Consider the following 27,926-nt stretch of genomic DNA (forward strand, 5'->3'; position numbering starts at 1 on the left):
TCTGAAGGGATCTCCCCTTTTAATCCCATTATTTCAACACCTGTTGGACAATGCATGAGTGATAATGAGCTAATTGATTAAATGCAATTAATGAATACATTGCCACCTCTTGTTTTGTGTCGTCTGTGTGTCTGTGTTTCCGGCATTTCACATTGGAACAGCTCATTCACCTTCCTTGTCTTCTCTCCGCCCTCCCTTTTAGGTAAGTTAAAGAGCTGCACCTGAGCCAGCCACTGATTGATGCAGCACCACAGTCAAATAGTGGAGTGGAGTAGGGGAACAGCAAACAGCCATTAAAGCCGCCCGCCCGCCCGCCACAATGGACCTACCTGTGTACACTAGATGGATGTGATGGAATGTACTGTCGTCCCTACATTTCAAGAAGGAGTAAGAATTGCAGTTGCAACAAAGCCTTGCTTGCCTACAAAGAGAGCAGCAATTTGGATTTGTTACTATGTTACCTAGAAGAATAACAAACTGTGCAAGGATGGAGGTTGTAGGAGCAAGGAGAAGTTGTCTGTAAAGTTGGTGGATGCTTATTTTCCATTTTGCAGTCCCTTGTCTCCCTCTTGTGGCCTCCTGGAGGCAACTAGCTGTGCAAAAAAAGACAGCCTGGCGGCCGGCTGTTGCAGTGTTGCCCTCTCAGGCAACACTGAGTGACTGACTGAGCCGCACCGTCTTATATAAAGTTCAGACGGAACTTTGCACGTGTCATAGTGGAGCCCTGAGGAGCCAGAGCCAGCTTTCTGACATCATAATGGGGCCTCAGAGATAAAAGCCTGGGCCCAGGCAGTGTTGGTCAGTGCTGCTCAGCAGGCAGCACTGGACTGGACTGGATTACAGCTGATACAAGGTGTGAAGGAACAAGGGGTGGCTGTGGGCATGCACTTGCTGCCGCTGCCAGTGTTTATCTGCATGGCAGCAGGGCATTTGGGCGTTGCCAGGAAGGCGTTTTTATGTAGATTCCTCCTCTTTCAGCACTGCATTGTGGTGCAAGCAAAAGAAGCAAATCCTGTCTGGCTTCCTCTCCGGCCTTTATTCACCTCCCGTGTAGCTGTGAGTGTGTGAGCCTGCAGGGCCCCATGGAATTGCCTAGAAGTAGGCTGAATCGCTGCAAGGGCTGAACAGCAGTATCGGGCAGGCTCGGGCAACGCGCGGCCCGTTCGGGTTATCGCTTCTCGGCCTTTTGGCTAAGATCAAGTGTAGTATCTGTTCTTATCAGTTTAATATCTGATACGTCCCCTATCTGGGGACCATATATTAAATGGATTTTTAGAACAGGGAGATGGAAATAGAGCTTGCTCTGTCCACTCCACGCATTGACCTGGTATTGCAGTATTTCCAGGACCGGTGCACCCTTTCCTTATGTGTTGACTACAATCAGATTCCAAAAGTGTTTTTTGTGTTTGCCATTGTTTCTGTCTTTCTGAAGGGATCTCCCCTTATAATCCCATTATTTCAACACCTGTTGGACAATGCATGAGTGATAATGAGCTAATTGATTAAATGCAATTAATGAATACATTGCCACCTCTTGTTTTGTGTCGTCTGTGTGTCTGTGTTTCCGGCATTTCACATTGGAACAGCTCATTCACCTTCCTTGTCTTCTCTCCGCCCTCCCTTTTAGGTAAGTTAAAGAGCTGCACCTGAGCCAGCCACTGATTGATGCAGCACCACAGTCAAATAGTGGAGTGGAGTAGGGGAACAGCAAACAGCCATTAAAGCCGCCCGCCCGCCCGCCACAATGGACCTACCTGTGTACACTAGATGGATGTGATGGAATGTACTGTCGTCCCTACATTTCAAGAAGGAGTAAGAATTGCAGTTGCAACAAAGCCTTGCTTGCCTACAAAGAGAGCAGCAATTTGGATTTGTTACTATGTTACCTAGAAGAATAACAAACTGTGCAAGGATGGAGGTTGTAGGAGCAAGGAGAAGTTGTCTGTAAAGTTGGTGGATGCTTATTTTCCATTTTGCAGTCCCTTGTCTCCCTCTTGTGGCCTCCTGGAGGCAACTAGCTGTGCAAAAAAAGACAGCCTGGCGGCCGGCTGTTGCAGTGTTGCCCTCTCAGGCAACACTGAGTGACTGACTGAGCCGCACCGTCTTATATAAAGTTTAGACGGAACTTTGCACGTGTCATAGTGGAGCCCTGAGGAGCCAGAGCCAGCTTTCTGACATCATAATGGGGCCTCAGAGATAAAAGCCTGGGCCCAGGCAGTGTTGGTCAGTGCTGCTCAGCAGACAGCACTGGACTGGACTGGATTACAGCTGATACAAGGTGTGAAGGAACAAGGGGTGGCTGTGGGCATGCACTTGCTGCCGCTGCCAGTGTTTATCTGCATGGCAGCAGGGCATTTGGGCGTTGCCAGGAAGGCATTTTTATGTAGATTCCTCCTCTTTCAGCACTGCATTGTGGTGCAAGCAAAAGAAGCAAATCCTGTCTGGCTTCCTCTCCGGCCTTTATTCACCTCCCGTGTAGCTGTGAGTGTGTGAGCCTGCAGGGCCCCATGGAATTGCCTAGAAGTAGGCTGAATCGCTGCAAGGGCTGAACAGCAGTATCGGGCAGGCTCGGGCAACGCGCGGCCCGTTCGGGTTATCGCTTCTCGGCCTTTTGGCTAAGATCAAGTGTAGTATCTGTTCTTATCAGTTTAATATCTGATACGTCCCCTATCTGGGGACCATATATTAAATGGATTTTTAGAACAGGGAGATGGAAATAGAGCTTGCTCTGTCCACTCCACGCATTGACCTGGTATTGCAGTATTTCCAGAACCGGTGCACCCTTTCCTTATGTGTTGACTAAAATCAGATTCCAAAAGTGTTTTTTGTGTTTGCCATTGTTTCTGTCTTTCTGAAGGGATCTCCCCTTTTAATCCCATTATTTCAACACCTGTTGGACAATGCATGAGTGATAATGAGCTAATTGATTAAATGCAATTAATGAATACATTGCCACCTCTTGTTTTGTGTCGTCTGTGTGTCTGTGTTTCCGGCATTTCACATTGGAACAGCTCATTCACCTTCCTTGTCTTCTCTCCGCCCTCCCTTTTAGGTAAGTTAAAGAGCTGCACCTGAGCCAGCCACTGATTGATGCAGCACCACAGTCAAATAGTGGAGTGGAGTAGGGGAACAGCAAACAGCCATTAAAGCCGCCCGCCCGCCCGCCACAATGGACCTACCTGTGTACACTAGATGGATGTGATGGAATGTACTGTCGTCCCTACATTTCAAGAAGGAGTAAGAATTGCAGTTGCAACAAAGCCTTGCTTGCCTACAAAGAGAGCAGCAATTTGGATTTGTTACTATGTTACCTAGAAGAATAACAAACTGTGCAAGGATGGAGGTTGTAGGAGCAAGGAGAAGTTGTCTGTAAAGTTGGTGGATGCTTATTTTCCATTTTGCAGTCCCTTGTCTCCCTCTTGTGGCCTCCTGGAGGCAACTAGCTGTGCAAAAAAAGACAGCCTGGCGGCCGGCTGTTGCAGTGTTGCCCTCTCAGGCAACACTGAGTGACTGACTGAGCCGCACCGTCTTATATAAAGTTCAGACGGAACTTTGCACGTGTCATAGTGGAGCCCTGAGGAGCCAGAGCCAGCTTTCTGACATCATAATGGGGCCTCAGAGATAAAAGCCTGGGCCCAGGCAGTGTTGGTCAGTGCTGCTCAGCAGGCAGCACTGGACTGGACTGGATTACAGCTGATACAAGGTGTGAAGGAACAAGGGGTGGCTGTGGGCATGCACTTGCTGCCGCTGCCAGTGTTTATCTGCATGGCAGCAGGGCATTTGGGCGTTGCCAGGAAGGCGTTTTTATGTAGATTCTTCCTCTTTCAGCACTGCATTGTGGTGCAAGCAAAAGAAGCAAATCCTGTCTGGCTTCCTCTCCGGCCTTTATTCACCTCCCGTGTAGCTGTGAGTGTGTGAGCCTGCAGGGCCCCATGGAATTGCCTAGAAGTAGGCTGAATCGCTGCAAGGGCTGAACAGCAGTATCGGGCAGGCTCGGGCAACGCGCGGCCCGTTCGGGTTATCGCTTCTCGGCCTTTTGGCTAAGATCAAGTGTAGTATCTGTTCTTATCAGTTTAATATCTGATACGTCCCCTATCTGGGGACCATATATTAAATGGATTTTTAGAACAGGGAGATGGAAATAGAGCTTGCTCTGTCCACTCCACGCATTGACCTGGTATTGCAGTATTTCCAGGACCGGTGCACCCTTTCCTTATGTGTTGACTACAATCAGATTCCAAAAGTGTTTTTTGTGTTTGCCATTGTTTCTGTCTTTCTGAAGGGATCTCCCCTTATAATCCCATTATTTCAACACCTGTTGGACAATGCATGAGTGATAATGAGCTAATTGATTAAATGCAATTAATGAATACATTGCCACCTCTTGTTTTGTGTCGTCTGTGTGTCTGTGTTTCCGGCATTTCACATTGGAACAGCTCATTCACCTTCCTTGTCTTCTCTCCGCCCTCCCTTTTAGGTAAGTTAAAGAGCTGCACCTGAGCCAGCCACTGATTGATGCAGCACCACAGTCAAATAGTGGAGTGGAGTAGGGGAACAGCAAACAGCCATTAAAGCCGCCCGCCCGCCCGCCTGCCCGCCCGCCACAATGGACCTACCTGTGTACACTAGATGGATGTGATGGAATGTACTGTCGTCCCTACATTTCAAGAAGGAGTAAGAATTGCAGTTGCAACAAAGCCTTGCTTGCCTGCAAAGAGAGCAGCAATTTGGATTTGTTACTATGTTACCTAGAAGAATAACAAACTGTGCAAGGATGGAGGTTGTAGGAGCAAGGAGAAGTTGTCTGTAAAGTTGGTGGATGCTTATTTTCCATTTTGCAGTCCCTTGTCTCCCTCTTGTGGCCTCCTGGAGGCAACTAGCTGTGCAAAAAAAGACAGCCTGGCGGCCGGCTGTTGCAGTGTTGCCCTCTCAGGCAACACTGAGTGACTGACTGAGCCGCACCGTCTTATATAAAGTTCAGACGGAACTTTGCACGTGTCATAGTGGAGCCCTGAGGAGCCAGAGCCAGCTTTCTGACATCATAATGGGGCCTCAGAGATAAAAGCCTGGGCCCAGGCAGTGTTGGTCAGTGCTGCTCAGCAGGCAGCACTGGACTGGACTGGATTACAGCTGATACAAGGTGTGAAGGAACAAGGGGTGGCTGTGGGCATGCACTTGCTGCCGCTGCCAGTGTTTATCTGCATGGCAGCAGGGCATTTGGGCGTTGCCAGGAAGGCGTTTTTATGTAGATTCCTCCTCTTTCAGCACTGCATTGTGGTGCAAGCAAAAGAAGCAAATCCTGTCTGGCTTCCTCTCCGGCCCTTATTCACCTCCCGTGTAGCTGTGAGTGTGTGAGCCTGCAGGGCCCCATGGAATTGCCTAGAAGTAGGCTGAATCGCTGCAAGGGCTGAACAGCAGTATCGGGCAGGCTCGGGCAACGCGCGGCCCGTTCGGGTTATCGCTTCTCGGCCTTTTGGCTAAGATCAAGTGTAGTATCTGTTCTTATCAGTTTAATATCTGATACGTCCCCTATCTGGGGACCATATATTAAATGGATTTTTAGAACAGGGAGATGGAAATAGAGCTTGCTCTGTCCACTCCACGCATTGACCTGGTATTGCAGTATTTCCAGGACCGGTGCACCCTTTCCTTATGTGTTGACTAAAATCAGATTCCAAAAGTGTTTTTTGTGTTTGCCATTGTTTCTGTCTTTCTGAAGGGATCTCCCCTTTTAATCCCATTATTTCAACACCTGTTGGACAATGCATGAGTGATAATGAGCTAATTGAATAAATGCAATTAATGAATACATTGCCACCTCTTGTTTTGTGTCGTCTGTGTGTCTGTGTTTCCGGCATTTCACATTGGAACAGCTCATTCACCTTCCTTGTCTTCTCTCCGCCCTCCCTTTTAGGTAAGTTAAAGAGCTGCACCTGAGCCAGCCACTGATTGATGCAGCACCACAGTCAAATAGTGGAGTGGAGTAGGGGAACAGCAAACAGCCATTAAAGCCGCCCGCCCGCCCGCCACAATGGACCTACCTGTGTACACTAGATGGATGTGATGGAATGTACTGTCGTCCCTACATTTCAAGAAGGAGTAAGAATTGCAGTTGCAACAAAGCCTTGCTTGCCTGCAAAGAGAGCAGCAATTTGGATTTGTTACTATGTTACCTAGAAGAATAACAAACTGTGCAAGGATGGAGGTTGTAGGAGCAAGGAGAAGTTGTCTGTAAAGTTGGTGGATGCTTATTTTCCATTTTGCAGTCCCTTGTCTCCCTCTTGTGGCCTCCTGGAGGCAACTAGCTGTGCAAAAAAAGACAGCCTGGCGGCCGGCTGTTGCAGTGTTGCCCTCTCAGGCAACACTGAGTGACTGACTGAGCCGCACCGTCTTATATAAAGTTCAGACGGAACTTTGCACGTGTCATAGTGGAGCCCTGAGGAGCCAGAGCCAGCTTTCTGACATCATAATGGGGCCTCAGAGATAAAAGCCTGGGCCCAGGCAGTGTTGGTCAGTGCTGCTCAGCAGGCAGCACTGGACTGGACTGAATTACAGCTGATACAAGGTGTGAAGGAACAAGGGGTGGCTGTGGGCATGCACTTGCTGCCGCTGCCAGTGTTTATCTGCATGGCAGCAGGGCATTTGGGCGTTGCCAGGAAGGCGTTTTTATGTAGATTCCTCCTCTTTCAGCACTGCATTGTGGTGCAAGCAAAAGAAGCAAATCCTGTCTGGCTTCCTCTCCGGCCTTTATTCACCTCCCGTGTAGCTGTGAGTGTGTGAGCCTGCAGGGCCCCATGGAATTGCCTAGAAGTAGGCTGAATCGCTGCAAGGGCTGAACAGCAGTATCGGGCAGGCTCGGGCAACGCGCGGCCCGTTCGGGTTATCGCTTCTCGGCCTTTTGGCTAAGATCAAGTGTAGTATCTGTTCTTATCAGTTTAATATCTGATACGTCCCCTATCTGGGGACCATATATTAAATGGATTTTTAGAACAGGGAGATGGAAATAGAGCTTGCTCTGTCCACTCCACGCATTGACCTGGTATTGCAGTATTTCCAGGACCGGTGCACCCTTTCCTTATGTGTTGACTAAAATCAGATTCCAAAAGTGTTTTTTGTGTTTGCCATTGTTTCTGTCTTTCTGAAGGGATCTCCCCTTTTAATCCCATTATTTCAACACCTGTTGGACAATGCATGAGTGATAATGAGCTAATTGATTAAATGCAATTAATGAATACATTGCCACCTCTTGTTTTGTGTCGTCTGTGTGTCTGTGTTTCCGGCATTTCACATTGGAACAGCTCATTCACCTTCCTTGTCTTCTCTCCGCCCTCCCTTTTAGGTAAGTTAAAGAGCTGCACCTGAGCCAGCCACTGATTGATGCAGCACCACAGTCAAATAGTGGAGTGGAGTAGGGGAACAGCAAACAGCCATTAAAGCCGCCCGCCCGCCCGCCACAATGGACCTACCTGTGTACACTAGATGGATGTGATGGAATGTACTGTCGTCCCTACATTTCAAGAAGGAGTAAGAATTGCAGTTGCAACAAAGCCTTGCTTGCCTACAAAGAGAGCAGCAATTTGGATTTGTTACTATGTTACCTAGAAGAATAACAAACTGTGCAAGGATGGAGGTTGTAGGAGCAAGGAGAAGTTGTCTGTAAAGTTGGTGGATGCTTATTTTCCATTTTGCAGTCCCTTGTCTCCCTCTTGTGGCCTCCTGGAGGCAACTAGCTGTGCAAAAAAAGACAGCCTGGCGGCCGGCTGTTGCAGTGTTGCCCTCTCAGGCAACACTGAGTGATTGACTGAGCCGCACCGTCTTATATAAAGTTCAGACGGAACTTTGCACGTGTCATAGTGGAGCCCTGAGGAGCCAGAGCCAGCTTTCTGACATCATAATGGGGCCTCAGAGATAAAAGCCTGGGCCCAGGCAGTGTTGGTCAGTGCTGCTCAGCAGGCAGCACTGGACTGGACTGGATTACAGCTGATACAAGGTGTGAAGGAACAAGGGGTGGCTGTGGGCATGCACTTGCTGCCGCTGCCAGTGTTTATCTGCATGGCAGCAGGGCATTTGGGCGTTGCCAGGAAGGCGTTTTTATGTAGATTCCTCCTCTTTCAGCACTGCATTGTGGTGCAAGCAAAAGAAGCAAATCCTGTCTGGCTTCCTCTCCGGCCTTTATTCACCTCCCGTGTAGCTGTGAGTGTGTGAGCCTGCAGGGCCCCATGGAATTGCCTAGAAGTAGGCTGAATCGCTGCAAGGGCTGAACAGCAGTATCGGGCAGGCTCGGGCAACGCGCGGCCCGTTCGGGTTATCGCTTCTCGGCCTTTTGGCTAAGATCAAGTGTAGTATCTGTTCTTATCAGTTTAATATCTGATACGTCCCCTATCTGGGGACCATATATTAAATGGATTTTTAGAACAGGGAGATGGAAATAGAGCTTGCTCTGTCCACTCCACGCATTGACCTGGTATTGCAGTATTTCCAGGCCCAGTGCACCCTTTCCTTATGTGTTGACTAAAATCAGATTCCAAAAGTGTTTTTTGTGTTTGCCATTGTTTCTGTCTTTCTGAAGGGATCTCCCCTTTTAATCCCATTATTTCAACACCTGTTGGACAATGCATGAGTGATAATGAGCTAATTGATTAAATGCAATTAATGAATACATTGCCACCTCTTGTTTTGTGTCGTCTGTGTGTCTGTGTTTCCGGCATTTCAGATTGGAACAGCTCATTCACCTTCCTTGTCTTCTCTCCGCCCTCCCTTTTAGGTAAGTTAAAGAGCTGCACCTGAGCCAGCCACTGATTGATGCAGCACCACAGTCAAATAGTGGTGGAGTAGGGGAACAGCAAGCAGCCATTAAAGCCGCCCGCCCGCCCGCCCGCCACAATGGACCTACCTGTGTACACTAGATGGATGTGATGGAATGTACTGTCGTCCCTACATTTCAAGAAGGAGTAAGAATTGCAGTTGCAACAAAGCCTTGCTTGCCTACAAAGAGAGCAGCAATTTGGATTTGTTACTATGTTACCTAGAAGAATAACAAACTGTGCAAGGATGGAGGTTGTAGGAGCAAGGAGAAGTTGTCTGTAAAGTTGGTGGATGCTTATTTTCCATTTTGCAGTCCCTTGTCTCCCTCTTGTGGCCTCCTGGAGGCAACTAGCTGTGCAAAAAAAGACAGCCTGGCGGCCGGCTGTTGCAGTGTTGTCCTCTCAGGCAACACTGAGTGACTGACTGAGCCGCACCGTCTTATATAAAGTTCAGACGGAACTTTGCACGTGTCATAGTGGAGCCCTGAGGAGCCAGAGCCAGCTTTCTGACATCATAATGGGGCCTCAGAGATAAAAGCCTGGGCCCAGGCAGTGTTGGTCAGTGCTGCTCAGCAGGCAGCACTGGACTGGACTGGATTACAGCTGATACAAGGTGTGAAGGAACAAGGGGTGGCTGTGGGCATGCACTTGCTGCCGCTGCCAGTGTTTATCTGCATGGCAGCAGGGCATTTGGGAGTTGCCAGGAAGGCGTTTTTATGTAGATTCCTCCTCTTTCAGCACTGCATTGTGGTGCAAGCAAAAGAAGCAAATCCTGTCTGGCTTCCTCTCCGGCCTTTATTCACCTCCCGTGTAGCTGTGAGTGTGTGAGCCTGCAGGGCCCCATGGAATTGCCTAGAAGTAGGCTGAATCGCTGCAAGGGCTGAACAGCAGTATCGGGCAGGCTCGGGCAACGCGCGGCCCGTTCGGGTTATCGCTTCTCGGCCTTTTGGCTAAGATCAAGTGTAGTATCTGTTCTTATCAGTTTAATATCTGATACGTCCCCTATCTGGGGACCATATATTAAATGGATTTTTAGAACAGGGAGATGGAAATAGAGCTTGCTCTGTCCACTCCATGCATTGACCTGGTATTGCAGTATTTCCAGGACCGGTGCACCCTTTCCTTATGTGTTGACTAAAATCAGATTCCAAAAGTGTTTTTTGTGTTTGCCATTGTTTCTGTCTTTCTGAAGGGATCTCCCCTTTTAATCCCATTATTTCAACACCTGTTGGACAATGCATGAGTGATAATGAGCTAATTGATTAAATGCAATTAATGAATACATTGCCACCTCTTGTTTTGTGTCGTCTGTGTGTCTGTGTTTCCGGCATTTCACATTGGAACAGCTCATTCACCTTCCTTGTCTTCTCTCCGCCCTCCCTTTTAGGTAAGTTAAAGAGCTGCACCTGAGCCAGCCACTGATTGATGCAGCACCACAGTCAAATAGTGGAGTGGAGTAGGGGAACAGCAAGCAGCCATTAAAACCGCCCGCCCGCCCGCCCGCCCGCCCGCCACAATGGACCTACCTGTGTACACTAGATGGATGTGATGGAATGTACTGTCGTCCCTACATTTCAAGAAGGAGTAAGAATTGCAGTTGCAACAAAGCCTTGCTTGCCTACAAAGAGAGCAGAAATTTGGATTTGTTACTATGTTACCTAGAAGAATAACAAACTGTGCAAGGATGGAGGTTGTAGGAGCAAGGAGAAGTTGTCTGTAAAGTTGGTGGATGCTTATTTTCCATTTTGCAGTCCCTTGTCTCCCTCTTGTGGCCTCCTGGAGGCAACTAGCTGTGCAAAAAAAGACAGCCTGGCGGCCGGCTGTTGCAGTGTTGCCCTCTCAGGCAACACTGAGTGACTGACTGAGCCGCACCGTCTTATATAAAGTTCAGACGGAACTTTGCACGTGTCATAGTGGAGCCCTGAGGAGCCAGAGCCAGCTTTCTGACATCATAATGGGGCCTCAGAGATAAAAGCCTGGGCCCAGGCAGTGTTGGTCAGTGCTGCTCAGCAGGCAGCACTGGACTGGACTGGATTACAGCTGATACAAGGTGTGAAGGAACAAGGGGTGGCTGTGGGCATGCACTTGCTGCCGCTGCCAGTGTTTATCTGCATGGCAGCAGGGCATTTGGGAGTTGCCAGGAAGGCGTTTTTATGTAGATTCCTCCTCTTTCAGCACTGCATTGTGGTGCAAGCAAAAGAAGCAAATCCTGTCTGGCTTCCTCTCCGGCCTTTATTCACCTCCCGTGTAGCTGTGAGTGTGTGAGCCTGCAGGGCCCCATGGAATTGCCTAGAAGTAGGCTGAATCGCTGCAAGGGCTGAACAGCAGTATCGGGCAGGCTCGGGCAACGCGCGGCCCGTTCGGGTTATCGCTTCTCGGCCTTTTGGCTAAGATCAAGTGTAGTATCTGTTCTTATCAGTTCAATATCTGATACGTCCCCTATCTGGGGACCATATATTAAATGGATTTTTAGAACAGGGAGATGGAAATAGAGCTTGCTCTGTCCACTCCATGCATTGACCTGGTATTGCAGTATTTCCAGGACCGGTGCACCCTTTCCTTATGTGTTGACTAAAATCAGATTCCAAAAGTGTTTTTTGTGTTTGCCATTGTTTCTGTCTTTCTGAAGGGATCTCCCCTTTTAATCCCATTATTTCAACACCTGTTGGACAATGCATGAGTGATAATGAGCTAATTGATTAAATGCAATTAATGAATACATTGCCACCTCTTGTTTTGTGTCGTCTGTGTGTCTGTGTTTCCGGCATTTCACATTGGAACAGCTCATTCACCTTCCTTGTCTTCTCTCCGCCCTCCCTTTTAGGTAAGTTAAAGAGCTGCACCTGAGCCAGCCACTGATTGATGCAGCACCACAGTCAAATAGTGGAGTGGAGTAGGGGAACAGCAAACAGCCATTAAAGCCGCCCGCCCGCCCGCCCACCACAATGGACCTACCTGTGTACACTAGATGGATGTGATGGAATGTACTGTCGTCCCTACATTTCAAGAAGGAGTAAGAATTGCAGTTGCAACAAAGCCTTGCTTGCCTACAAAGAGAGCAGCAATTTGGATTTGTTACTATGTTACCTAGAAGAATAACAAACTGTGCAAGGATGGAGGTTGTAGGAGCAAGGAGAAGTTGTCTGTAAAGTTGGTGGATGCTTATTTTCCATTTTGCAGTCCCTTGTCTCCCTCTTGTGGCCTCCTGGAGGCAACTAGCTGTGCAAAAAAAGACAGCCTGGCGGCCGGCTGTTGCAGTGTTGCCCTCTCAGGCAACACTGAGTGACTGACTGAGCCGCACCGTCTTATATAAAGTTCAGACGGAACTTTGCACGTGTCATAGTGGAGCCCTGAGGAGCCAGAGCCAGCTTTCTGACATCATAATGGGGCCTCAGAGATAAAAGCCTGGGCCCAGGCAGTGTTGGTCAGTGCTGCTCAGCAGGCAGCACTGGACTGGACTGGATTACAGCTGATACAAGGTGTGAAGGAACAAGGGGTGGCTGTGGGCATGCACTTGCTGCCGCTGCCAGTGTTTATCTGCATGGCAGCAGGGCATTTGGGCGTTGCCAGGAAGGCGTTTTTATGTAGATTCCTCCTCTTTCAGCACTGCATTGTGGTGCAAGCAAAAGAAGCAAATCCTGTCTGGCTTCCTCTCCGGCCTTTATTCACCTCCCGTGTAGCTGTGAGTGTGTGAGCCTGCAGGGCCCCATGGAATTGCCTAGAAGTAGGCTGAATCGCTGCAAGGGCTGAACAGCAGTATCGGGCAGGCTCGGGCAACGCGCGGCCCGTTCGGGTTATCGCTTCTCGGCCTTTTGGCTAAGATCAAGTGTAGTATCTGTTCTTATCAGTTTAATATCTGATACGTCCCCTATCTGGGGACCATATATTAAATGGATTTTTAGAACAGGGAGATGGAAATAGAGCTTGCTCTGTCCACTCCATGCATTGACCTGGTATTGCAGTATTTCCAGGACCGGTGCACCCTTTCCTTATGTGTTGACTAAAAGCAGATTCCAAAAGTGTTTTTTGTGTTTGCCATTGTTTCTGTCTTTCTGAAGGGATCTCCCCTTTTAATCCCATTATTTCAACACCTGTTGGACAATGCATGAGTGATAATGAGCTAATTGATTAAATGCAATTAATGAATACATTGCCACCTCTTGTTTTGTGTCGTCTGTGTGTCTGTGTTTCCGGCATTTCACATTGGAACAGCTCATTCACCTTCTTTGTCTTCTCTCCGCCCTCCCTTTTAGGTAAGTTAAAGAGCTGCACCTGAGCCAGCCACTGATTGATGCAGCACCACAGTCAAATAGTGGAGTGGAGTAGGGGAACAGCAAACAGCCATTAAAGCCGCCCGCCCGCCCGCCACAATGGACCTACATGTGTACACTAGATGGATGTGATGGAATGTACTGTCGTCCCTACATTTCAAGAAGGAGTAAGAATTGCAGTTGCAACAAAGCCTTGCTTGCCTACAAAGAGAGCAGCAATTTGGATTTGTTACTATGTTACCTAGAAGAATAACAAACTGTGCAAGGATGGAGGTTGTAGGAGCAAGGAGAAGTTGTCTGTAAAGTTGGTGGATGCTTATTTTCCATTTTGCAGTCCCTTGTCTCCCTCTTGTGGCCTCCTGGAGGCAACTAGCTGTGCAAAAAAAGACAGCCTGGCGGCCGGCTGTTGCAGTGTTGCCCTCTCAGGCAACACTGAGTGACTGACTGAGCCGCACCGTCTTATATAAAGTTCAGACGGAACTTTGCACGTGTCATAGTGGAGCCCTGAGGAGCCAGAGCCAGCTTTCTGACATCATAATGGGGCCTCAGAGATAAAAGCCTGGGCCCAGGCAGTGTTGGTCAGTGCTGCTCAGCAGGCAGCACTGGACTGGACTGGATTACAGCTGATACAAGGTGTGAAGGAACAAGGGGTGGCTGTGGGCATGCACTTGCTGCCGCTGCCAGTGTTTATCGGCATGGCAGCAGGGCATTTGGGCGTTGCCAGGAAGGCGTTTTTATGTAGATTCCTCCTCTTTCAGCACTGCATTGTGGTGCAAGCAAAAGAAGCAAATCCTGTCTGGCTTCCTCTCCGGCCTTTATTCACCTCCCGTGTAGCTGTGAGTGTGTGAGCCTGCAGGGCCCCATGGAATTGCCTAGAAGTAGGCTGAATCGCTGCAAGGGCTGAACAGCAGTATCGGGCAGGCTCGGGCAACGCGCGGCCCGTTCGGGTTATCGCTTCTCGGCCTTTTGGCTAAGATCAAGTGTAGTATCTGTTCTTATCAGTTTAATATCTGATACGTCCCCTATCTGGGGACCATATATTAAATGGATTTTTAGAACAGGGAGATGGAAATAGAGCTTGCTCTGTCCACTCCACGCATTGACCTGGTATTGCAGTATTTCCAGGACCGGTGCACCCTTTCCTTATGTGTTGACTAAAATCAGATTCCAAAAGTGTTTTTTGTGTTTGCCATTGTTTCTGTCTTTCTGAAGGGATCTCCCCTTTTAATCCCATTATTTCAACACCTGTTGGACAATGCATGAGTGATAATGAGCTAATTGATTAAATGCAATTAATGAATACATTGCCACCTCTTGTATTGTGTCGTCTGTGTGTCTGTGTTTCCGGCATTTCACATTGGAACAGCTCATTCACCTTCCTTGTCTTCTCTCCGCCCTCCCTCCCTTTTAGGTAAGTTAAAGAGCTGCACCTGAGCCAGCCACTGATTGATGCAGCACCACAGTCAAATAGTGGAGTGGAGTAGGGGAACAGCAAACAGCCATTAAAGCCGCCCGCAAGCCCGCCACAATGGACCTACCTGTGTACACTAGATGGATGTGATGGAATGTACTGTCGTCCCTACATTTCAAGAAGGAGTAAGAATTGCAGTTGCAACAAAGCCTTGCTTGCCTACAAAGAGAGCAGCAATTTGGATTTGTTACTATGTTACCTAGAAGAATAACAAACTGTGCAAGGATGGAGGTTGTAGGAGCAAGGAGAAGATGTCTGTAAAGTTGGTGGATGCTTATTTTCCATTTTGCAGTCCCTTGTCTCCCTCTTGTGGCCTCCTGGAGGCAACTAGCTGTGCAAAAAAAGACAGCCTGGCGGCCGGCTGTTGCAGTGTTGCCCTCTCAGGCAACACTGAGTGACTGACTGAGCCGCACCGTCTTATATAAAGTTCAGACGGAACTTTGCACGTGTCATAGTGGAGCCCTCAGGATTCCAGAGCCAGCTTTCTGACATCATAATGGGGCCTCAGAGATAAAAGCCTGGGCCCAGGCAGTGTTGGTCAGTGCTGCTCAGCAGGCAGCACTGGACTGGACTGGATTACAGCTGATACAAGGTGTGAAGGAACAAGGGGTGGCTGTGGGCATGCACTTGCTGCCGCTGCCAGTGTTTATCTGCATGGCAGCAGGGCATTTGGGCGTTGCCAGGAAGGCGTTTTTATGTAGATTCCTCCTCTTTCAGCACTGCATTGTGGTGCAAGCAAAAGAAGCAAATCCTGTCTGGCTTCCTCTCCGGCCTTTATTCACCTCCCGTGTAGCTGTGAGTGTGTGAGCCTGCAGGGCCCCATGGAATTGCCTAGAAGTAGGCTGAATCGCTGCAAGGGCTGAACAGCAGTATCGGGCAGGCTCGGGCAACGCGCGGCCCGTTCGGGTTATCGCTTCTCGGCCTTTTGCCTAAGATCAAGTGTAGTATCTGTTCTTATCAGTTTAATATCTGATACGTCCCCTATCTGGGGACCATATATTAAATGGATTTTTAGAACAGGGAGATGGAAATAGAGCTTGCTCTGTCCACTCCACGCATTGACCTGGTATTGCAGTATTTCCAGGACCGGTGCACCCTTTCCTTATGTGTTGACTAAAATCAGATTCCAAAAGTGTTTTTTGTGTTTGCCATTGTTTCTGTCTTTCTGAAGGGATCTCCCCTTTTAATCCCATTATTTCAACTCCTGTTGGACAATGCATGAGTGATAATGAGCTAATTGATTAAATGCAATTAATGAATACATTGCCACCTCTTGTTTTGTGTCGTCTGTGTGTCTGTGTTTCCGGCATTTCACATTGGAACAGCTCATTCACCTTCCTTGTCTTCTCTCCGCCCTCCCTCCCTTTTAGGTAAGTTAAAGAGCTGCACCTGACCAAGCCACTGATTGATGCAGCACCACAGTCAAATAGTGGAGTGGAGTAGGGGAACAGCAAACAGCCATTAAAGCCGCCCGCCCGCCCGCCACAATGGACCTACCTGTGTACACTAGATGGATGTGATGGAATGTACTGTCGTCCCTACATTTCAAGAAGGAGTAAGAATTGCAGTTGCAACAAAGCCTTGCTTGCCTACAAAGAGAGCAGCAATTTGGATTTGTTACTATGTTACCTAGAAGAATAACAAACTGTGCAAGGATGGAGGTTGTAGGAGCAAGGAGAAGATGTCTGTAAAGTTGGTGGATGCTTATTTTCCATTTTGCAGTCCCTTGTCTCCCTCTTGTGGCCTCCTGGAGGCAACTAGCTGTGCAAAAAAAGACAGCCTGGCGGCCGGCTGTTGCAGTGTTGCCCTCTCAGGCAACACTGAGTGACTGACTGAGCCGCACCGTCTTATATAAAGTTCAGACGGAACTTTGCACGTGTCATAGTGGAGCCCTGAGGAGCCAGAGCCAGCTTTCTGACATCATAATGGGGCCTCAGAGATAAAAGCCTGGGCCCAGGCAGTGTTGGTCAGTGCTGCTCAGCAGGCAGCACTGGACTGGACTGGATTACAGCTGATACAAGGTGTGAAGGAACAAGGGGTGGCTGTGGGCATGCACTTGCTGCCGCTGCCAGTGTTTATCTGCATGGCAGCAGGGCATTTGGGCGTTGCCAGGAAGGCGTTTTTATGTAGATTCCTCCTCTTTCAGCACTGCATTGTGGTGCAAGCAAAAGAAGCAAATCCTGTCTGGCTTCCTCTCCGGCCTTTATTCACCTCCCGTGTAGCTGTGAGTGTGTGAGCCTGCAGGGCCCCATGGAATTGCCTAGAAGTAGGCTGAATCGCTGCAAGGGCTGAACAGCAGTATCGGGCAGGCTCGGGCAACGCGCGGCCCGTTCGGGTTATCGCTTCTCGGCCTTTTGCCTAAGATCAAGTGTAGTATCTGTTCTTATCAGTTTAATATCTGATACGTCCCCTATCTGGGGACCATATATTAAATGGATTTTTAGAACAGGGAGATGGAAATAGAGCTTGCTCTGTCCACTCCACGCATTGACCTGGTATTGCAGTATTTCCAGGACCGGTGCACCCTTTCCTTATGTGTTGACTAAAATCAGATTCCAAAAGTGTTTTTTGTGTTTGCCATTGTTTCTGTCTTTCTGAAGGGATCTCCCCTTTTAATCCCATTATTTCAACTCCTGTTGGACAATGCATGAGTGATAATGAGCTAATTGATTAAATGCAATTAATGAATACATTGCCACCTCTTGTTTTGTGTCGTCTGTGTGTCTGTGTTTCCGGCATTTCACATTGGAACAGCTCATTCACCTTCCTTGTCTTCTCTCCGCCCTCCCTTTTAGGTAAGTTAAAGAGCTGCACCTGAGCCAGCCACTGATTGATGCAGCACCACAGTCAAATAGTGGAGTGGAGTAGGGGAACAGCAAACAGCCATTAAAGCCGCCCGCCCGCCCGCCACAATGGACCTACCTGTGTACACTAGATGGATGTGATGGAATGTACTGTCGTCCCTACATTTCAAGAAGGAGTAAGAGTTGCAGTTGCAACAAAGCCTTGCTTGCCTACAAAGAGAGCAGCAATTTGGATTTGTTACTATGTTACCTAGAAGAATAACAAACTGTGCAAGGATGGAGGTTGTAGGAGCAAGGAGAAGTTGTCTGTAAAGTTGGTGGATGCTTATTTTCCATTTTGCAGTCCCTTGTCTCCCTCTTGTGGCCTCCTGGAGGCAACTAGCTGTGCAAAAAAATGACAGCCTGGCGGCCGGCTGTTGCAGTGTTGCCCTCTCAGGCAACACTGAGTGACTGACTGAGCCGCACCGTCTTATATAAAGTTCAGACGGAACTTTGCACGTGTCATAGTGGAGCCCTGAGGAGCCAGAGCCAGCTTTCTGACATCATAATGGGGCCTCAGAGATAAAAGCCTGGGCCCAGGCAGTGTTGGTCAGTGCTGCTCAGCAGGCAGCACTGGACTGGACTGGATTACAGCTGATACAAGGTGTGAAGGAACAAGGGGTGGCTGTGGGCATGCACTTGCTGCCGCTGCCAGTGTTTATCTGCATGGCAGCAGGGCATTTGGGCGTTGCCAGGAAGGCGTTTTTATGTAGATTCCTCCTCTTTCAGCACTGCATTGTGGTGCAAGCAAAAGAAGCAAATCCTGTCTGGCTTCCTCTCCGGCCTTTATTCACCTCCCGTGTAGCTGTGAGTGTGTGAGCCTGCAGGGCCCCATGGAATTGCCTAGAAGTAGGCTGAATCGCTGCAAGGGCTGAACAGCAGTATCGGGCAGGCTCGGGCAACGCGCGGCCCGTTCGGGTTATCGCTTCTCGGCCTTTTGGCTAAGATCAAGTGTAGTATCTGTTCTTATCAGTTTAATATCTGATACGTCCCCTATCTGGGGACCATATATTAAATGGATTTTTAGAACAGGGAGATGGAAATAGAGCTTGCTCTGTCCACTCCACGCATTGACCTGGTATTGCAGTATTTCCAGGACCGGTGCACCCTTTCCTTATGTGTTGACTAAAATCAGATTCCAAAAGTGTTTTTTGTGTTTGCCATTGTTTCTGTCTTTCTGAAGGGATCTCCCCTTTTAATCCCATTATTTCAACACCTGTTGGACAATGCATGAGTGATAATGAGCTAATTGATTAAATGCAATTAATGAATACATTGCCACCACTTGTTTTGTGTCGTCTGTGTGTCTGTGTTTCCGGCATTTCACATTGGAACAGCTCATTCACCTTCCTTGTCTTCTCTCCGCCCTCCCTTTTAGGTAAGTTAAAGAGCTGCACCTGAGCCAGCCACTGATTGATGCAGCACCACAGTCAAATAGTGGAGTGGAGTAGGGGAACAGCAAACAGCCATTAAAGCCGCCCGCCCGCCCGCCACAAAGGACTTACCTGCGTACACTAGATGGATGTGATGGAATGTACTGTTGTCCCTACATTTCAAGAAGGAGTAAGAATTGCAGTTGCAACAAAGCCTTGCTTGCCTACAAAGAGAGCAGCAATTTGGATTTGTTACTATGTTACCTAGAAGAATAACAAACTGTGCAAGGATGGAGGTTGTAGGAGCAAGGAGAAGTTGTCTGTAAAGTTGGTGGATGCTTATTTTCCATTTTGCAGTCCCTTGTCTCCCTCTTGTGGCCTCCTGGAGGCAACTAGCTGTGCAAAAAAAGACAGCCTGGCGGCCGGCTGTTGCAGTGTTGCCCTCTCAGGCAACACTGAGTGACTGACTGAGCCGCACCGTCTTATATAAAGTTCAGACGGAACTTTGCACGTGTCATAGTGGAGCCCTGAGGAGCCAGAGCCAGCTTTCTGACATCATAATGGGGCCTCAGAGATAAAAGCCTGGGCCCAGGCAGTGTTGGTCAGTGCTGCTCAGCAGGCAGCACTGGACTGGACTGGATTACAGCTGATACAAGGTGTGAAGGAACAAGGGGTGGCTGTGGGCATGCACTTGCTGCCGCTGCCAGTGTTTATCTGCATGGCAGCAGGGCATTTGGGCGTTGCCAGGAAGGCGTTTTTATGTAGATTCCTCCTCTTTCAGCACTGCATTGTGGTGCAAGCAAAAGAAGCAAATCCTGTCTGGCTTCCTCTCCGGCCTTTATTCACCTCCCGTGTAGCTGTGAGTGTGTGAGCCTGCAGGGCCCCATGGAATTGCCTAGAAGTAGGCTGAATCGCTGCAAGGGCTGAACAGCAGTATCGGGCAGGCTCGGGCAACGCGCGGCCCGTTCGGGTTATCGCTTCTCGGCCTTTTGGCTAAGATCAAGTGTAGTATCTGTTCTTATCAGTTTAATATCTGATACGTCCCCTATCTGGGGACCATATATTAAATGGATTTTTAGAACAGGGAGATGGAAATAGAGCTTGCTCTGTCCACTCCACGCATTGACCTGGTATTGCAGTATTTCCAGGACCGGTGCACCCTTTCCTTATGTGTTGACTAAAATCAGATTCCAAAAGTGTTTTTTGTGTTTGCCATTGTTTCTGTCTTTCTGAAGGGATCTCCCCTTTTAATCCCATTATTTCAACACCTGTTGGACAATGCATGAGTGATAATGAGCTAATTGATTAAATGCAATTAATGAATACATTGCCACCTCTTGTTTTGTGTCGTCTGTGTGTCTGTGTTTCCGGCATTTCACATTGGAACAGCTCATTCACCTTCCTTGTCTTCTCTCCGCCCTCCCTTTTAGGTAAGTTAAAGAGCTGCACCTGAGCCAGCCACTGATTGATGCAGCACCACAGTCAAATAGTGGAGTGGAGTAGGGGAACAGCAAACAGCCATTAAAGCCGCCCGCCCGCTCGCCCGCCCGCCCGCCACAATGGACCTACCTGTGTACACTAGATGGATGTGATGGAATGTACTGTCGTCCCTACATTTCAAGAAGGAGTAAGAATTGCAGTTGCAACAAAGCCTTGCTTGCCTACAAAGAGAGCAGCAATTTGGATTTGTTACTATGTTACCTAGAAGAATAACAAACTGTGCAAGGATGGAGGTTGTAGGAGCAAGGAGAAGTTGTCTGTAAAGTTGGTGGATGCTTATTTTCCATTTTGCAGTCCCTTGTCTCCCTCTTGTGGCCTCCTGGAGGCAACTAGCTGTGCAAAAAAAGACAGCCTGACGGCCGGCTGTTGCAGTGTTGCCCTCTCAGGCAACACTGAGTGACTGACTGAGCCGCACCGTCTTATATAAAGTTCAGACGGAACTTTGCACGTGTCATAGTGGAGCCCTGAGGAGCCAGAGCCAGCTTTCTGACATCATAATGGGGCCTCAGAGATAAAAGCCTGGGCCCAGGCAGTGTTGGTCAGTGCTGCTCAGCAGGCAGCACTGGACTGGACTGGATTACAGCTGATACAATGTGTGAAGGAACAAGGGGTGGCTGTGGGCATGCACTTGCTGCCGCTGCCAGTGTTTATCTGCATGGCAGCAGGGCATTTGGGCGTTGCCAGGAAGGCGTTTTTATGTAGATTCCTCCTCTTTCAGCACTGCATTGTGGTGCAAGCAAAAGAAGCAAATCCTGTCTGGCTTTCTCTCCGGCCTTTATTCACCTCCCGTGTAGCTGTGAGTGTGTGAGCCTGCAGGGCCCCATGGAATTGCCTAGAAGTAGGCTGAATCGCTGCAAGGGCTGAACAGCAGTATCGGGCAGGCTCGGGCAACGCGCGGCCCGTTCGGGTTATCGCTTCTCGGCCTTTTGGCTAAGATCAAGTGTAGTATCTGTTCTTATCAGTTTAATATCTGATACGTCCCCTATCTGGGGACCATATATTAAATGGATTTTTAGAACAGGGAGATGGAAATAGAGCTTGCTCTGTCCACTCCACGCATTGACCTGGTATTGCAGTATTTCCAGGACCGGTGCACCCTTTCCTTATGTGTTGACTAAAATCAGATTCCAAAAGTGTTTTTTGTGTTTGCCATTGTTTCTGTCTTTCTGAAGGGATCTCCCCTTTTAATCCCATTATTTCAACACCTGTTGGACAATGCATGAGTGATAATGAGCTAATTGATTAAATGCAATTAATGAATACATTGCCACCACTTGTTTTGTGTCGTCTGTGTGTCTGTGTTTCCGGCATTTCACATTGGAACAGCTCATTCACCTTCCTTGTCTTCTCTCCGCCCTCCCTTTTAGGTAAGTTAAAGAGCTGCACCTGAGCCAGCCACTGATTGATGCAGCACCACAGTCAAATAGTGGAGTGGAGTAGGGGAACAGCAAACAGCCATTAAAGCCGCCCGCCCGCCCGCCACAAAGGACTTACCTGCGTACACTAGATGGATGTGATGGAATGTACTGTTGTCCCTACATTTCAAGAAGGAGTAAGAATTGCAGTTGCAACAAAGCCTTGCTTGCCTACAAAGAGAGCAGCAATTTGGATTTGTTACTATGTTACCTAGAAGAATAACAAACTGTGCAAGGATGGAGGTTGTAGGAGCAAGGAGAAGTTGTCTGTAAAGTTGGTGGATGCTTATTTTCCATTTTGCAGTCCCTTGTCTCCCTCTTGTGGCCTCCTGGAGGCAACTAGCTGTGCAAAAAAAGACAGCCTGGCGGCCGGCTGTTGCAGTGTTGCCCTCTCAGGCAACACTGAGTGACTGACTGAGCCGCACCGTCTTATATAAAGTTCAGACGGAACTTTGCACGTGTCATAGTGGAGCCCTGAGGAGCCAGAGCCAGCTTTCTGACATCATAATGGGGCCTCAGAGATAAAAGCCTGGGCCCAGGCAGTGTTGGTCAGTGCTGCTCAGCAGGCAGCACTGGACTGGACTGGATTACAGCTGATACAAGGTGTGAAGGAACAAGGGGTGGCTGTGGGCATGCACTTGCTGCCGCTGCCAGTGTTTATCTGCATGGCAGCAGGGCATTTGGGCGTTGCCAGGAAGGCGTTTTTATGTAGATTCCTCCTCTTTCAGCACTGCATTGTGGTGCAAGCAAAAGAAGCAAATCCTGTCTGGCTTCCTCTCCGGCCTTTATTCACCTCCCGTGTAGCTGTGAGTGTGTGAGCCTGCAGGGCCCCATGGAATTGCCTAGAAGTAGGCTGAATCGCTGCAAGGGCTGAACAGCAGTATCGGGCAGGCTCGGGCAACGCGCGGCCCGTTCGGGTTATCGCTTCTCGGCCTTTTGGCTAAGATCAAGTGTAGTATCTGTTCTTATCAGTTTAATATCTGATACGTCCCCTATCTGGGGACCATATATTAAATGGATTTTTAGAACAGGGAGATGGAAATAGAGCTTGCTCTGTCCACTCCACGCATTGACCTGGTATTGCAGTATTTCCAGGACCGGTGCACCCTTTCCTTATGTGTTGACTAAAATCAGATTCCAAAAGTGTTTTTTGTGTTTGCCATTGTTTCTGTCTTTCTGAAGGGATCTCCCCTTTTAATCCCATTATTTCAACACCTGTTGGACAATGCATGAGTGATAATGAGCTAATTGATTAAATGCAATTAATGAATACATTGCCACCTCTTGTTTTGTGTCGTCTGTGTGTCTGTGTTTCCGGCATTTCACATTGGAACAGCTCATTCACCTTCCTTGTCTTCTCTCCGCCCTCCCTTTTAGGTAAGTTAAAGAGCTGCACCTGAGCCAGCCACTGATTGATGCAGCACCACAGTCAAATAGTGGAGTGGAGTAGGGGAACAGCAAACAGCCATTAAAGCCGCCCGCCCGCCCGCCCGCCACAATGGACCTACCTGTGTACACTAGATGGATGTGATGGAATGTACTGTCGTCCCTACATTTCAAGAAGGAGTAAGAATTGCAGTTGCAACAAAGCCTTGCTTGCCTACAAAGAGAGCAGCAATTTGGATTTGTTACTATGTTACCTAGAAGAATAACAAACTGTGCAAGGATGGAGGTTGTAGGAGCAAGGAGAAGTTGTCTGTAAAGTTGGTGGATGCTTATTTTCCATTTTGCAGTCCCTTGTCTCCCTCTTGTGGCCTCCTGGAGGCAACTAGCTGTGCAAAAAAAGACAGCCTGACGGCCGGCTGTTGCAGTGTTGCCCTCTCAGGCAACACTGAGTGACTGACTGAGCCGCACCGTCTTATATAAAGTTCAGACGGAACTTTGCACGTGTCATAGTGGAGCCCTGAGGAGCCAGAGCCAGCTTTCTGACATCATAATGGGGCCTCAGAGATAAAAGCCTGGGCCCAGGCAGTGTTGGTCAGTGCTGCTCAGCAGGCAGCACTGGACTGGACTGGATTACAGCTGATACAAGGTGTGAAGGAACAAGGGGTGGCTGTGGGCATGCACTTGCTGCCGCTGCCAGTGTTTATCTGCATGGCAGCAGGGCATTTGGGCGTTGCCAGGAAGGCGTTTTTATGTAGATTCCTCCTCTTTCAGCACTGCATTGTGGTGCAAGCAAAAGAAGCAAATCCTGTCTGGCTTCCTCTCCGGCCTTTATTCACCTCCCGTGTAGCTGTGAGTGTGTGAGCCTGCAGGGCCCCATGGAATTGCCTAGAAGTAGGCTGAATCGCTGCAAGGGCTGAACAGCAGTATCGGGCAGGCTCGGGCAACGCGCGGCCCGTTCGGGTTATCGCTTCTCGGCCTTTTGGCTAAGATCAAGTGTAGTATCTGTTCTTATCAGTTTAATATCTGATACGTCCCCTATCTGGGGACCATATATTAAATGGATTTTTAGAACAGGGAGATGGAAATAGAGCTTGCTCTGTCCACTCCACGCATTGACCTGGTATTGCAGTATTTCCAGGACCGGTGCACCCTTTCCTTATGTGTTGACTAAAATCAGATTCCAAAAGTGTTTTTTGTGTTTGCCATTGTTTCTGTCTTTCTGAAGGGATCTCCCCTTTTAATCCCATTATTTCAACACCTGTTGGACAATGCATGAGTGATAATGAGCTAATTGATTAAATGCAATTAATGAACACATTGCCACCTCTTGTTTTGTGTCGTCTGTGTGTCTGTGTTTCCGGCATTTCACATTGGAACAGCTCATTCACCTTCCTTGTCTTCTCTCCGCCCTCCCTTTTAGGTAAGTTAAAGAGCTGCACCTGAGCCAGCCACTGATTGATGCAGCACCACAGTCAAATAGTGGAGTGGAGTAGGGGAACAGCAAACAGCCATTAAAGCCGCCCGCCCGCCCGCCCGCCACAATGGACCTACCTGTGTACACTAGATGGATGTGATGGAATGTACTGTCGTCCCTACATTTCAAGAAGGAGTAAGAATTGCAGTTGCAACAAAGCCTTGCTTGCCTACAAAGAGAGCAGCAATTTGGATTTGTTACTATGTTACCTAGAAGAATAACAAACTGTGCAAGGATGGAGGTTGTAGGAGCAAGGAGAAGTTGTCTGTAAAGTTGGTGGATGCTTATTTTCCATTTTGCAGTCCCTTGTCTCCCTCTTGTGGCCTCCTGGAGGCAACTAGCTGTGCAAAAAAAGACAGCCTGGCGGCCGGCTGTTGCAGTGTTGCCCTCTCAGGCAACACTGAGTGACTGACTGAGCCGCACCGTCTTATATAAAGTTCAGACGGAACTTTGCACGTGTCATAGTGGAGCCCTGAGGAGCCAGAGCCAGCTTTCTGACATCATAATGGGGCCTCAGAGATAAAAGCCTGGGCCCAGGCAGTGTTGGTCAGTGCTGCTCAGCAGGCAGCACTGGACTGGACTGGATTACAGCTGATACAAGGTGTGAAGGAACAAGGGGTGGCTGTGGGCATGCACTTGCTGTCGCTGCCAGTGTTTATCTGCATGGCAGCAGGGCATTTGGGCGTTGCCAGGAAGGCGTTTTTATGTAGATTCCTCCTCTTTCAGCACTGCATTGTGGTGCAAGCAAAAGAAGCAAATCCTGTCTGGCTTCCTCTCCGGTCTTTATTCACCTCCCGTGTAGCTGTGAGTGTGTGAGCCTGCAGGGCCCCATGGAATTGCATAGAAGTAGGCTGAATCGCTGCAAGGGCTGAACAGCAGTATCGGGCAGGCTCGGGCAACGCGCGGCCCGTTCGGGTTATCGCTTCTCGGCCTTTTGGCTAAGATCAAGTGTAGTATCTGTTCTTATCAGTTTAATATCTGATACGTCCCCTATCTGGGGACCATATATTAAATGGATTTTTAGAACAGGGAGATGGAAATAGAGCTTGCTCTGTCCACTCCACGCATTGACCTGGTATTGCAGTATTTCCAGGACCGGTGCACCCTTTCCTTATGTGTTGACTAAAATCAGATTCCAAAAGTGTTTTTTGTGTTTGCCATTGTTTCTGTCTTTCTGAAGGGATCTCCCCTTTTAATCCCATTATTTCAACACCTGTTGGACAATGCATGAGTGATAATGAGCTAATTGATTAAATGCAATTAATGAATACATTGCCACCTCTTGTTTTGTGTCGTCTGTGTGTCTGTGTTTCCGGCATTTCACATTGGAACAGCTCATTCACCTTCCTTGTCTTCTCTCCGCCCTCCCTTTTAGGTAAGTTAAAGAGCTGCACCTGAGCCAGCCACTGATTGATGCAGCACCACAGTCAAATAGTGGAGTGGAGTAGGGGAACAGCAAACAGCCATTAAAGCCGCCCGCCCGCCCGCCCGCCCGCCACAATGGACCTACCTGTGTACACTAGATGGATGTGATGGAATGTACTGTCGTCCCTACATTTCAAGAAGGAGTAAGAATTGCAGTTGCAACAAAGCCTTGCTTGCCTACAAAGAGAGCAGCAATTTGGATTTGTTACTATGTTACCTAGAAGAATAACAAACTGTGCAAGGATGGAGGTTGTAGGAGCAAGGAGAAGTTGTCTGTAAAGTTGGTGGATGCTTATTTTCCATTTTGCAGTCCCTTGTCTCCTGGAGGCAACTAGCTGTGCAAAAAAAGACAGCCTGGCGGCCGGCTGTTGCAGTGTTGCCCTCTCAGGCAACACTGAGTGACTGACTGAGCCGCACCGTCTTATATAAAGTTCAGACGGAACTTTGCACGTGTCATAGTGGAGCCCTGAGGAGCCAGAGCCAGCTTTCTGACATCATAATGGGGCCTCAGAGATAAAAGCCTGGGCCCAGGCAGTGTTGGTCAGTGCTGCTCAGCAGGCAGCACTGGACTGGACTGGATTACAGCTGATACAAGGTGTGAAGGAACAAGGGGTGGCTGTGGGCATGCACTTGCTGCCGCTGCCAGTGTTTATCTGCATGGCAGCAGGGCATTTGGGCGTTGCCAGGAAGGCGTTTTTATGTAGATTCCTCCTCTTTCAGCACTGCATTGTGGTGCAAGCAAAAGAAGCAAATCCTGTCTGGCTTCCTCTCCGGCCTTTATTCACCTCCCGTGTAGCTGTGAGTGTGTGAGCCTGCAGGGCCCCATGGAATTGCCTAGAAGTAGGCTGAATCGCTGCAAGGGCTGAACAGCAGTATCGGGCAGGCTCGGGCAACGCGCGGCCCGTTCGGGTTATCGCTTCTCGGCCTTTTGGCTAAGATCAAGTGTAGTATCTGTTCTTATCAGTTTAATATCTGATACGTCCCCTATCTGGGGACCATATATTAAATGGATTTTTAGAACAGGGAGATGGAAATAGAGCTTGCTCTGTCCACTCCACGCATTGACCTGGTATTGCAGCATTTCCAGGACCGGTGCACCCTTTCCTTATGTGTTGACTAAAATCAGATTCCAAAAGTGTTTTTTGTGTTTGCCATTGTTTCTGTCTTTCTGAATGGATCTCCCCTTTTAATCCCATTATTTCAACACCTGTTGGACAATGCATGAGTGATAATGAGCTAATTGATTAAATGCAATTAATGAATACATTGCCACCTCTTGTTTTGTGTCGTCTGTGTGTCTGTGTTTCCGGCATTTCACATTGGAACAGCTCATTCACCTTCCTTGTCTTCTCTCCGCCCTCCCTTTTAGGTAAGTTAAAGAGCTGCACCTGAGCCAGCCACTGATTGATGCAGCACCACAGTCAAATAGTGGAGTGGAGTAGGGGAACAGCAAACAGCCATTAAAGCCGCCCGCCCGCCCGCCACAATGGACCTACCTGTGTACACTAGATGGATGTGATGGAATGTACTGTCGTCCCTACATTTCAAGAAGGAGTAAGAATTGCAGTTGCAACAAAGCCTTGCTTGCCTACAAAGAGAGCAGCAATTTGGATATGTTACCTAGAAGAATAACAAACTGTGCAAGGATGGAGGTTGTAGGAGCAAGGAGAAGTTGTCTGTAAAGTTGGTGGATGCTTATTTTCCATTTTGCAGTCCCTTGTCTCCCTCTTGTGGCCTCCTGGAGGCAACTAGCTGTGCAAAAAAAGACAGCCTGGCGGCCGGCTGTTGCAGTGTTGCCCTCTCAGGCAACACTGAGTGACTGACTGAGCCGCACCGTCTTATATAAAGTTCAGACGGAACTTTGCACGTGTCATAGTGGAGCCCTGAGGAGCCAGAGCCAGCTTTCTGACATCATAATGGGGCCTCAGAGATAAAAGCCTGGGCCCAGGCAGTGTTGGTCAGTG

The 27,926-nt window shown here is 48.6% G+C and overlaps 19 non-coding genes across 19 annotated transcripts; all 19 read left to right on the forward strand.

Moving 5' to 3' along the window:
• The first annotated feature begins 1,170 nt into the window (after positions 1 to 1,170).
• LOC142653156 (U2 spliceosomal RNA) lies at positions 1,171 to 1,361 on the forward strand. The gene has a single exon (XR_012848096.1). It is a non-coding gene; the product is annotated as a U2 spliceosomal RNA (small nuclear RNA).
• A 1,234-nt stretch (positions 1,362 to 2,595) lies between these two features.
• LOC142653663 (U2 spliceosomal RNA) lies at positions 2,596 to 2,786 on the forward strand. Its single transcript, XR_012848586.1, has one exon. It is a non-coding gene; the product is annotated as a U2 spliceosomal RNA (small nuclear RNA).
• Positions 2,787 to 4,020: 1,234 nt separating this feature from the next.
• On the forward strand, positions 4,021 to 4,211 carry LOC142653157 (U2 spliceosomal RNA). The gene has a single exon (XR_012848097.1). It is a non-coding gene; the product is annotated as a U2 spliceosomal RNA (small nuclear RNA).
• Positions 4,212 to 5,457: 1,246 nt separating this feature from the next.
• LOC142653158 (U2 spliceosomal RNA) lies at positions 5,458 to 5,648 on the forward strand. Its single transcript, XR_012848098.1, has one exon. It is a non-coding gene; the product is annotated as a U2 spliceosomal RNA (small nuclear RNA).
• Positions 5,649 to 6,882: 1,234 nt separating this feature from the next.
• LOC142653159 (U2 spliceosomal RNA) lies at positions 6,883 to 7,073 on the forward strand. The gene has a single exon (XR_012848099.1). It is a non-coding gene; the product is annotated as a U2 spliceosomal RNA (small nuclear RNA).
• Positions 7,074 to 8,307: 1,234 nt separating this feature from the next.
• On the forward strand, positions 8,308 to 8,498 carry LOC142655131 (U2 spliceosomal RNA). Its single transcript, XR_012849420.1, has one exon. It is a non-coding gene; the product is annotated as a U2 spliceosomal RNA (small nuclear RNA).
• A 1,236-nt stretch (positions 8,499 to 9,734) lies between these two features.
• Positions 9,735 to 9,925, forward strand: LOC142653318 (U2 spliceosomal RNA). Its single transcript, XR_012848254.1, has one exon. It is a non-coding gene; the product is annotated as a U2 spliceosomal RNA (small nuclear RNA).
• Positions 9,926 to 11,171: 1,246 nt separating this feature from the next.
• LOC142653673 (U2 spliceosomal RNA) lies at positions 11,172 to 11,362 on the forward strand. Its single transcript, XR_012848596.1, has one exon. It is a non-coding gene; the product is annotated as a U2 spliceosomal RNA (small nuclear RNA).
• Positions 11,363 to 12,600: 1,238 nt separating this feature from the next.
• On the forward strand, positions 12,601 to 12,791 carry LOC142653319 (U2 spliceosomal RNA). Its single transcript, XR_012848255.1, has one exon. It is a non-coding gene; the product is annotated as a U2 spliceosomal RNA (small nuclear RNA).
• A 1,234-nt stretch (positions 12,792 to 14,025) lies between these two features.
• On the forward strand, positions 14,026 to 14,216 carry LOC142653160 (U2 spliceosomal RNA). Its single transcript, XR_012848100.1, has one exon. It is a non-coding gene; the product is annotated as a U2 spliceosomal RNA (small nuclear RNA).
• A 1,239-nt stretch (positions 14,217 to 15,455) lies between these two features.
• LOC142653698 (U2 spliceosomal RNA) lies at positions 15,456 to 15,646 on the forward strand. The gene has a single exon (XR_012848618.1). It is a non-coding gene; the product is annotated as a U2 spliceosomal RNA (small nuclear RNA).
• A 1,238-nt stretch (positions 15,647 to 16,884) lies between these two features.
• Positions 16,885 to 17,075, forward strand: LOC142653699 (U2 spliceosomal RNA). Its single transcript, XR_012848619.1, has one exon. It is a non-coding gene; the product is annotated as a U2 spliceosomal RNA (small nuclear RNA).
• A 1,235-nt stretch (positions 17,076 to 18,310) lies between these two features.
• LOC142653161 (U2 spliceosomal RNA) lies at positions 18,311 to 18,501 on the forward strand. The gene has a single exon (XR_012848101.1). It is a non-coding gene; the product is annotated as a U2 spliceosomal RNA (small nuclear RNA).
• Positions 18,502 to 19,735: 1,234 nt separating this feature from the next.
• Positions 19,736 to 19,926, forward strand: LOC142653162 (U2 spliceosomal RNA). The gene has a single exon (XR_012848102.1). It is a non-coding gene; the product is annotated as a U2 spliceosomal RNA (small nuclear RNA).
• Positions 19,927 to 21,172: 1,246 nt separating this feature from the next.
• On the forward strand, positions 21,173 to 21,363 carry LOC142653164 (U2 spliceosomal RNA). The gene has a single exon (XR_012848104.1). It is a non-coding gene; the product is annotated as a U2 spliceosomal RNA (small nuclear RNA).
• A 1,234-nt stretch (positions 21,364 to 22,597) lies between these two features.
• On the forward strand, positions 22,598 to 22,788 carry LOC142653165 (U2 spliceosomal RNA). Its single transcript, XR_012848105.1, has one exon. It is a non-coding gene; the product is annotated as a U2 spliceosomal RNA (small nuclear RNA).
• Positions 22,789 to 24,026: 1,238 nt separating this feature from the next.
• LOC142653166 (U2 spliceosomal RNA) lies at positions 24,027 to 24,217 on the forward strand. The gene has a single exon (XR_012848106.1). It is a non-coding gene; the product is annotated as a U2 spliceosomal RNA (small nuclear RNA).
• A 1,238-nt stretch (positions 24,218 to 25,455) lies between these two features.
• On the forward strand, positions 25,456 to 25,646 carry LOC142653167 (U2 spliceosomal RNA). Its single transcript, XR_012848107.1, has one exon. It is a non-coding gene; the product is annotated as a U2 spliceosomal RNA (small nuclear RNA).
• A 1,228-nt stretch (positions 25,647 to 26,874) lies between these two features.
• Positions 26,875 to 27,065, forward strand: LOC142653647 (U2 spliceosomal RNA). Its single transcript, XR_012848571.1, has one exon. It is a non-coding gene; the product is annotated as a U2 spliceosomal RNA (small nuclear RNA).
• Positions 27,066 to 27,926: the final 861 nt, after the last annotated feature.

Source organism: Rhinoderma darwinii, chromosome 5 (genome assembly GCF_050947455.1).
Source record: "Rhinoderma darwinii isolate aRhiDar2 chromosome 5, aRhiDar2.hap1, whole genome shotgun sequence".
NCBI classification, from domain to species: Eukaryota; Metazoa; Chordata; class Amphibia; order Anura; family Rhinodermatidae; genus Rhinoderma; species Rhinoderma darwinii.